The sequence below is a fragment of the Gadus chalcogrammus genome, chromosome 13 (assembly GCF_026213295.1).
Source record: "Gadus chalcogrammus isolate NIFS_2021 chromosome 13, NIFS_Gcha_1.0, whole genome shotgun sequence".
NCBI classification, from domain to species: Eukaryota; Metazoa; Chordata; class Actinopteri; order Gadiformes; family Gadidae; genus Gadus; species Gadus chalcogrammus.
This window is the reverse complement of record NC_079424.1, coordinates 1,370,654-1,378,415: the sequence shown is the minus strand read 5'-3', so window position 1 is coordinate 1,378,415 and position 7,762 is coordinate 1,370,654. Positions and strand designations below refer to the sequence as shown.

At 39.9% G+C, this 7,762-nt stretch overlaps 1 long non-coding RNA gene across 1 annotated transcript; it reads right to left on the bottom strand.

The window, feature by feature from the left end:
• Positions 1 to 927: 927 nt before the first annotated feature.
• Positions 928 to 6,388, bottom strand: LOC130402004 (uncharacterized). Its single transcript, XR_008903905.1, has 4 exons — positions 6,214 to 6,388; positions 4,710 to 4,761; positions 3,384 to 3,409; positions 928 to 1,714 (listed from the first exon to the last, which is right to left on the bottom strand). It is a non-coding gene; the product is annotated as an uncharacterized LOC130402004 (long non-coding RNA).
• Positions 6,389 to 7,762: the final 1,374 nt, after the last annotated feature.

Genomic DNA, 7,762 nt, shown 5'->3' with positions numbered 1-7,762 from the left:
CTATGTATTATATGATATTATTTAGATATAGAGCTCCAGGACTAACGCAAGTGTTGTACACTTCCTTGTTATTTGGATAACCGTTCTGCTGTTGGTGTGTTCTACTATAATTATTGATACTCAGAGTTTAGAATGTTGGGCGGATGTGTGCGTGTAAAAAGGGAATGTAACACAGCATTAAAACACACATTGCATATTTTGGACAGAGGTAGAGTTTAGACTGTTGGGCGGATGTGTGCATGTAAAAAGGGAATGTAACACAGTAAGCACAGCATTTAAAACACATTGCATATTTTGGACAGAGGTAGAGTTTAGACTGTTGGGCGGATGTGTGCATGTAAAAAGGGAATGTAACACAGTAAGCACAGCATTTAAAACACATTGCATATGGAGGACAGAGGTAGAGTTTAGACTGTTGGGCGGATGTGTGCGTGCAAAGAGGGAATGTAACAGTAAGTACAGCATGTAAAACACATTGTATGGACAGAGGTAGAGTTGAGACTGTTGGGCGGATGTGTGCGTGTAAAAAGGGAATGTAACACGACATTTGAGCATTTAAAATACATTGCATTGTATGGACAGAGGTAGAGTTGAGAATGTGGCAGATACAATCCAAATTTTCCTAATCACAGCCAACTTGGGCCTAAAAAAAAAAAAAGTTTGGTTCCTGTTGGTTGTCAGTTGAGGTCATGGGTAGGTAGGGAATTTATTTTATTTTTTTATTTTATTTTTTCCAGCGGCAGCGAATGATAGGTAGGTTGTATTCATTTAAAAACGAGAAAATTCGCTCATCCTTGTACAGAATGAAGAGGTGCTGTACCAAAACGTAATTATAGAGGTGCTGTACCAAAACGTAATTACATTAAAAAAATATATTATTATTATTAATTTTTTTTTTATAAAACTCATAAAATAATTTGGGTCGCACATAAATTGACAGGGTCGGTCGGAAACCGGAACCAAACAATTTTTTTTTTTAGGCCTTATAAAGCTTTCATCCAAGGACAAATTTAAAGCCAAATATTGGCATAGAATGACAGGCAGTACAAAAAACATTTTCCAAACAGAATCTATTAATAGACAACTAAAATGCATTCACTGCGTCAGTTTATTTCTCAGCCAAGATTTTTTCCCCAAGTACGGTGATAAATTAAGATTTTAACAGTATGGCTATATTACATTGTTTATTTACCTAAGACTATAATTATTGATACTCATTTGGTTTGAATATGGTACTGCCCAGAGTAAGCATCTTATGTCTGCATAACCACACGTTTGAACAAAAGCCATTAATACATTAACTGAAATGCCTTTCAAGATGGCAGCATGGATTTTCCAAGGAGAAGTGATATGGGCAACTCTACTGCAATTGGCACAAATCTAGTTCTGACAATCAGACCATGGGAACCATTTCCACTTTGCCCTTCATGGATTTTAATGCCACAATGAAGCCCTGCTTTTGAGAGGAACCTAGTTTGGCTTGTCCCAAAATTTGTTGATTCCAGGAAACACAAATTACACGAAATGCAGCTCTGCCCAAACACTGCAGATCAGCCTGAGAAGGACCGGCAGATCAAAGAAGGAGCATGCAAATACAATCCATAGAGCGATTCTCATCACTGCCTAAACCAGCAGAGAAATAATCTTCACCCTTTGCCGTCAGATCATGGTGTTTGCAGGTGCATAGCCATAGCAGCCACCTATGGAGTGGAATCTGGGAAATAGGGAATACATAACTTGATTCAGACAAGAACCTTCATAGACCAAGGCTACCTCATCCAACAATAACCAGAAAAGGTGCAAGACACCCTTGAAATGCCCGTCAAGAGTGAAATACTTTTTAAAAGAAGCAAAAACATTGCATTTGTTGAATAAAGACGCTGAAACGAAATCGATAAACAACCTGGGGAAGGCCTCAAGCAGGGTAAGACAAATCTGAACATAATCAGATTCAATCCATAAGAATGACAAGGATTTTCAATCGGTACATAATGACAGCCCGGTTGCTGTCGTGTCCATTCCTGAATATAAACAACTACAAAGCTCGACAGAAAATCCGGTTTGAGGGGAGAAAAGGTCAAATTCATTTTCATAATCATGATTTGGGTAATTCTTTCCCTTATACTGTGTACACTATTTGTACCCTGATCACACACACACACACTTTCCAGAACTATACGTTGTTTTTGTACGAGGCATCTCAAGTATATAGACTGATATATCTACACTTTAAACCAGATACTCACCGGATATTTAAGTTATTCCGATGTAAAGCAAATAAAGAATGAATTCTTACGATAGTCATAATATCACCATGGTGACAGGACAGTGCGATCCAGTGCTCCAGCAATGCTAGATGATAGTCAATGGAAATGTGTGGCCAAAAGAAGAATCTGCGGATTCATGGGAAACCCCACTACTGGGACGTGTTTGGTAGACTACCTGGCATCAAGATGACACGGAGGAAGCGGTAGGCAGAGAAAAGTAATTGGCTAGCAAAGAGAGTCAAGTGATGGGCTTGTGGTAGTTCTTCATGAAGTCAAGGGAGGGTTGGCCATGGCATCAACCTCTGCGAGGCGAAGAGCCCGCTGCTGGCTCCAGTAGAGGACCAGGAGCCACTCTGTGGATCACACCTCTTGTGTTCTACCAACCTAGAGATACAAGTCTTCCTCAGATCAAACCGCAATGCAGCGATAAGCGTTGGGTGGATTTACCACAAACAGCATCCCTTAGAATCAGAAACCATCGTGGAAAAGAACACAATTAGGGTTCCTTCCAAACTAAAGCCTTGAGAACTGAATTCAATCTCCACCAGCTGAGAAGGTAAATATACCACAACCGAGACTTCAAAAGTCTGAAAGTAACTTCCGTGCCACCTGCTGTCAGACCACAGCTGTGTTCTAGTAGCTGAAAAGATAAACCCTCAAAGGCTTACCCTCGTTTCCTGTCCTCAGAAAACCCTCCACCGATTCGGCGAACATTCCACCTCATGCAACTGCTATTTTGACAGTCCATTAAACAGTCAATTTCCCTCAAGGGGGCTAGTCTACATAAGTACATAACCGGCACCATACTCAGCATGAAGCTCCTCTCGCAGAAACAACCCATCAGGATGCGTTCACTCACGTGGATAGATTTATATTTTGGGATTGAAGTGGGTTCTGCCCACAGTGAATGCATACACCTTACAACACTGCAGAAACTACATACAAACTGAATCCATCGCTTCTATTAACTAGCAGATATCCATAACACATCTGTCCACAAACCAGCACCATCTATGAAAACTGAACCACATTAAATTCAACCTCACCTATATTTAACCCAACCAGAAGGCACAGACACTGCCAAGAACTAGCTCATAAGGAACGATAGTTACTCACAGTACCGTAGTATCTTCTTCATTCACCTGTCAAAGGGCAAAAATACAACAATAAATTAGTCATATACATACTTACACAAGTGTAGTGACATGCTTTTATTGACCTTCTTTAAAAAGGGAAACAGTAGGAATGTCTTCCATCTAGTGGTAAAATTGTATGTTGCTACCTGGTTAAAAGTACGGTAGGTGGTATTTGCCAAGAAGCTATGACAACATGTCATCCAATACTACCTTATCGAGTTTTCATTCGGGTGATGAGCTACGTTATTTCAAACAAACTTCAAACTGCATTGAATCATTAGTGTGATCGTGGATGAGTAATTACTCCTAGGGCAAGGTAGTGAATTATGTTGCCATGTCTATATTGTTTTTTAATGGTAACATTACTACGTCGTTGTTTAGCCTACAGCATCAGTTAACAACTTGACACAACGAACAAACACTTTACTAGTGCTTCTATTGCTTTACAACGCATGAACTATGTGCTTATTAGTAGTGTTCATTTGTTTATTTTTCGGTGTGTGTGCATTGTCAGAGATCATCACCATTAGGTGGGTGATTCAACGGTTGGGAGAGGACAGAGAGAGTGCATCGGTCGGAGGAAGTAGGCATGAAATGCCACCCTTCAAACATAGCCTATGCTGCTATCCTTCAACAAGGCTGTTTAGGCTTTTAACGTGTTACATGTTCTACTGCCTCTTTAATGAATGCCTCAACTAAGCAATGAGAAAAGCTATTAATTTAGACGGTTACAATGACCATCTCTTCCTTCTGCTGTGGCGTGGCTTAAGTATGATCTTGCATTATGAACGAAAAAGTGTAGTGCAGGCTTTCAAATTTCTCGGGGCAGTGCCAAGAGCATCTCGTTGATTTCCGCTTCTATGTTTCAGTCACGGTGGCTCGGAGCGAAAACACATTTAGCCTGCCTCTCCGCCGTTATAGTTTTTCATAGATCCAGAAGGACATGGAAGCCTTCTACATTGAACTTACCCGTTCAATGTAAATAATATAAACATAAGAAATTCCACGCTCAGGAGGATAAATCAGATTATCGGCAGAGGTGATTTTACACCAATGAGGAAACGAAGACATTGATTCTAGCTAAAGACATTACTTAAAACATGACAGTGTTCCTTAAATAATTGTTTGGAATACCACAAAATTATAGAGGCCGAAAAAAAATAAACAAATGAACCCTCACCCAAAAGTCCAAGACAAACCATTTGACCCAACCAAGTCATCCAGATTCACTGTAAAACGCTGTAGAGTGTGTGGTTCACCCACATCATATCGTCATCACTTAGAACCAGCCAAAACATGTACTCACGTTTTATTCGATTAAAATTAGATGTCTACCCCTCTTCAGACTTCTTAAAAACCTGTAGACAGGAGATAAAACGTTATTAAAATAGAAAATAACAAAAACTGGTATTCTAATTTTATATTAATGATCACTAGACTTTTATGCATTTTAAATTAGCCAATAAACGCTGTTTAAATAACTAATTTGACACTTTTACTTAATTAATCATTCATTGGACCTGGGGCCTCGAAACTGTGAGAGCTGCCAGCGGTTAAACCAATCAGCTCATTGGCTCTACTGTTAATTAACGTAGGACCAAAATTTGCATGAGGAACCGTCTAGACTTCTTATTCCGGGTTAATGCATTAAATGATTGTCAAAGAGGGATAATTTGGACGTAAGAAGCGAAGTCATCCGCCCCGTAATACGAAAAGGACATTTTCTGCTCTGCCACCGCCCCACCCAATTCAGAGCATTTGACAGTACAACATATTGTTCTACATTTTGAGTTGATTGGCCCCAATTTGATATGGCTTTGTTTAACGACGCTGAAGTTGGCATCCGATTCGCAGCATCCGATTCAGCAGCTGGTCCACTTTAAATCGGTCCTGATTGAAAACCACTACACCTAGACTCTTCACATCTGGACTAAATTATCACAGTGAGGCTATACATTATAATAAACAGTTACAGATTTGTGAAACCTTTTTTCTATTTACGAAAATGCAATACAGGCTCATTTTAATGCTTTTTAGGGGTCCAGACTGCATCAGAACGGGTCCTGATTGAAAACCACTACACCTAGACTCTTCAAATCTAGACTAAATTATCACAGTGAGGCTATACATTATGTAAAACATAGTTTCAGATTTGTGAAACCTTTACCCTATTTGTGAAAATGCAATAAAGGCACATTTTAATGCTTTTTAGGGGTCCAGACCGCATTAGAACTGATCCTGATTAAAAACCACTACACCTAGACTCTTCAAATCTGGACTAAATTATCACAGTGAGGCTATACATTATGTAAAACATAGTTTCAGATTTGTGAAACCTTTAACCTATTTGTGAAAATGCAATGCGGTCTGGACCCCTAAAAAACATTCAAATAAGCCTGTATTGCATTTTCACAAATAGGGTAAAGGTTTCACAAATATGAAACTATGTTTTACATAATGTATAGCCTCACTGTGATAATGTAGTCCAGATTTGAAGAGTCTAGGTGTAGTGGTTTTCAATCAGGACCGATTTGAAGATTCTAAGTGGTTTTCAAGCCGAATCGGATGCTGCGAATCGGATGCCAACTTCAGCGTCGTCTTTGACGAGTGGACTATTTCGACTTTTTAATTACAACGGGGAATTTGACTTGGTTCGATGCTTTTTCTTGGACACAGTATTTTGCTTGGCTTTGTTTAAACTATACGACTAGGTTGTAGTTGTAGTTACTAAAACTAGGGCCTATACCTCTGTAACCAAAACGAGAATCAAGAGGAAAGCGTCGATCCAAACCGGACCAAAATCTTCTCACGTTTTGTTGGTTTTCAGTAGACGGCTCGGGAACCCGTAGACTAAATAAAATGGATCATAAAACAATGACTTTTGGTTTTATAAAGAGCCACGTTAAAATATAAACGTCATAAAAGATGACCGTGTTCCTGTAGTCAAGACACTTCCAGCTGAAAACCCGCCAAACAAATTACTGATTGGTTAATGACGCACCTGTTTATACAGTAGTCTCGCGCTCATGCCCTTCTTCCGAAATAAGAGCGTTCAGGAAACGCCCCTCAGAATTGCGTAGGCTATATGACATAAAACCATAAAACCGGAATAACAGACCTTTTTGCGCTTCTTTGCTGAATCAGATGAATCAGTTATTATAACTACTTGCGATGGTTGAACCTGGGCGAGAATTTATCAGGTGATGCTTATAATTGTAAACTATAATGTATCGTCGTAATGCAAATGTTAGAATGGCTTCTTGCAACTCTTCTTGCAACTCGGAAGGCTGGCGTACGAGTATTTAGGAACACACCATTATCAATGAAATGGGCAGCCTAGTTTGTGACGTGAACTCCAAAGGACTCGGGTAGCTCTACTTCCCCATGAAACTCCGAGGCCGAACAAAAACTCCGACCCAACAGTGTTCAGAGCACTTTCCTCCGAGCCTAAGGTCCGAAACTCAGACCGTTTTGAAGGCGGCATCTGCTCAACAAGTCTATGGGAATGCCTCTGTCTTCTATTCAATTGTGTTTTACGTGTGATGTACATCTCCTCTGACCAATTGAATACTTACAGGTCTGCAATGACTGCGTTAATCTGGTGAAATGTCGCGAGAGTCACCTTGTCATGCCTATGGCTGAAGTGGACAGAATTATTACCACTATACGGGACACCGTATTTTTGACTGCTTTACTTGGTTTTAATTTAATAACCTAAAAGTACAGCTTTAACCTTGTGTGTTTATAGGCCTATATTATTTGGGCTGAGTAGGCTCCATGAAATATGTACTGTCTTGACCGAACGCCAGATGGCAGTATATCCACATAAAACACTACAGTGCAGTTACAGATCGGCTTTCTTTGTATCTTTCTTTCTGTTTTTCTCAAATGTAGACTAAACATGGAAACGTCCTTCCACATGTATGTTTTAAAGATCTACAAGGATACATCTTTTTTGTATCAATATACATAAGCACACACACACACACGTAAATATATATATATAGATATATACACATACGCAAAAGCCACACACATTACCAATGACTTGTACAAACACACATGCAAACACCTCTGTATCATCTTGCAGCAGCTATTGTCAACATAGTTATATTAGGCACATTCCTGTGTGTGTGTGTGTGTGTGTGTGTGCGCACGTGCACGTTTGCTTGTGTGTTTGTGTGTGTGTGTGTGTGCCCGCGCGTTTGCTTGCGTGTGTATGTGTGTGTGGTACACCTGTTTCACTATTTCACCTCTACCTCTTTAGCGGCTCTCGGATGTGTCACTGGTCAGCTTCACTCACACACTCACTCAATCTCACACACATACCATGTCTCTGGCTCCCTCTCTCACACACAC